Consider the following 2,002-nt stretch of genomic DNA (forward strand, 5'->3'; position numbering starts at 1 on the left):
GCTTACTTGCAGCTGGGTTGCTAACAGCCACAAACAGTCTTTAAAAACAATACGAATTCTGTGCTGCTGAAGGCAGCCCTAATGACTGAAGTTATTGCTCCTGCTTCAGGGAATGATCAGCAAAACCTTCCCTGCACACTGCTGGCAGCCTGCCTCATCTCTGGCCAGCAGGATCACTGCTTTTGAAGTATGAGTCTGAGTTACTTGGAAAGAGTATGGGACTCCGCAGAGTCTCATCTCACCCCAGGTTTATTGCACGGGCAGTGGACTGGAAAGATTGTTAACACTGACTGAATGTACTGTGATTGGTGTGGCTCATCTGCTGGCTCTGAGGTCTGTTTGCACCACGCTGGGATTTTCAGGTCCTTGCTATGCAATGTGCTACCCTTTCCGAAGTGAAGCTTGTTACCTAGAAAAGGAAATTTATTAAACTTCAAGAGGATTGTGGATTAGACAGAAGAAAGGCTTTCACTCTGAGATCATGAGCATTCTCCTAAGGCCCACTCAGTCCATAACAGGTTGTTTCCTATGCACTGTATACTTAAAAGCAAGAAATAGATCTACAGCTTTCTCCCTACTCTGAAGAACAGGCCCTAAAAAAGGCTTGCAACTAGTCATGAACTAGCACAGTAATGCCAGGCCCACAGGAGTGAGACCAGCTGGTCCTGGCTCTGCTCTGACACTGGGACTTGTGGTGAAATGTGTCCAAGAGCAAAAATGGATCACCTATAGGCTGCAAATCTGGGAGTTTCTTGACAGTAAATGATGAAGTAAATCCCCAGAGAGACACTTACATGTGGTCTGACCTTCAGACGGGACTCATAAAGCATTAATACATTCTCTGTGCAGCTTTTCTAAAGGGCTATGGTCTTCTCTACAGTGGCACAAAGCCCTTCCCTCTGCAGCTTCCCCCATTGGTTCCTGTGCTCCAGCTGGGGCTGCGGGCTTTGGTGACTCGCTTTTCTAGCATTTCGGTTATTTTATCTGCTCAGTGAGCAAGAGATGTCTGCCTCTCCCTCCTTATCAGAGACCATGAAATGCACACGAGTATGGAGAGCTGGACTTGGGGCGCCAGACAGCTGGTCTGTAAACAGGGAACCCTCCTATACCTCCCCTGGAAGAGACAGCCAAGGAAGGCAGGACACGTGCAAGTCTGCATGATGATGCTCAAGGGGCTGAATTCCCTCGGTGTCTGTGTTTCAGGATGACTAGCAGTGGTATCTAAAGAGATGCAAACTGTGATTATATCTTGTGCCTCAAACTGCAGAATAATGTCCATGTACAAAATGAAAAGCAAAGACAACCTTTCTTGAGACTATCTAGTTGTAATTATCTTTGGAAAAGCAGAAAGGGATGAAAAATCGTGTTGTTTTTTTCTTTAATGGATGTCCTCCACTGAAGGACATTATCACAGCAGTGGTTTGGCAGTAGAAGTGAATTGAAGCCTAAAGACTAGATGCTCAGGTGGTGTAAAATGACTTTAGCTTCATGGAAATCAATGGAGCTTCATTGCTTTACCATTTATGATCTAATTCATAAGCCCCGACACCTTGTCTGGTGCTTCTAACTGCTGCAATCACTTCTTCTCTTAAATAAAACCTTCAGAGTGTTATCAAAGAACTTTCACTAGGTTAAACAGACAGAAAATTAAATCCTTGTGAACTAACAGATTTAATACTCTAACTTACCTTAATTCACTCCTTGAGCAGTTGGCTCACGAAACTGGGAGAGAGGATTTAAAAAAAAAACCCAGCTGGGCCACATAATCAGACCCTTCTTACTTAAAAAAACCCAAAACAACAGAACCCCACCACTTTTGGTTTTAAAAGTCATTATGTGATACAAACTCTTCTCATTTGCTGGTATCTCAGAGCCAGTCCTGAGATAAAGGCTTACCTAATGCATTGGATTTTTTCCCAGACCATGTCTGTCACATCCCATCAGTGCCTGAGGTGCTTCCAGTCCCCTTCCCTGCCTGGTTCAGCTGTAGTTGATGGCTGAG

The 2,002-nt window shown here is 44.6% G+C and overlaps 1 long non-coding RNA gene across 1 annotated transcript; it reads right to left on the reverse strand.

The window, feature by feature from the left end:
* Nucleotides 1-231: 231 nt before the first annotated feature.
* LOC133273452 (uncharacterized) lies at nucleotides 232-2,002 on the reverse strand. Its single transcript, XR_009744812.1, has 2 exons — nucleotides 1,897-2,002; nucleotides 232-409 (listed from the first exon to the last, which is right to left on the reverse strand). It is a non-coding gene; the product is annotated as an uncharacterized LOC133273452 (long non-coding RNA).

The sequence above is a fragment of the Pezoporus flaviventris genome, unplaced genomic scaffold (assembly GCF_033815535.1).
Source record: "Pezoporus flaviventris isolate CSIRO_AGI_PZ_B2104156 unplaced genomic scaffold, CSIRO_AGI_Pfla_v1 ptg000031l, whole genome shotgun sequence".
NCBI classification, from domain to species: Eukaryota; Metazoa; Chordata; class Aves; order Psittaciformes; family Psittacidae; genus Pezoporus; species Pezoporus flaviventris.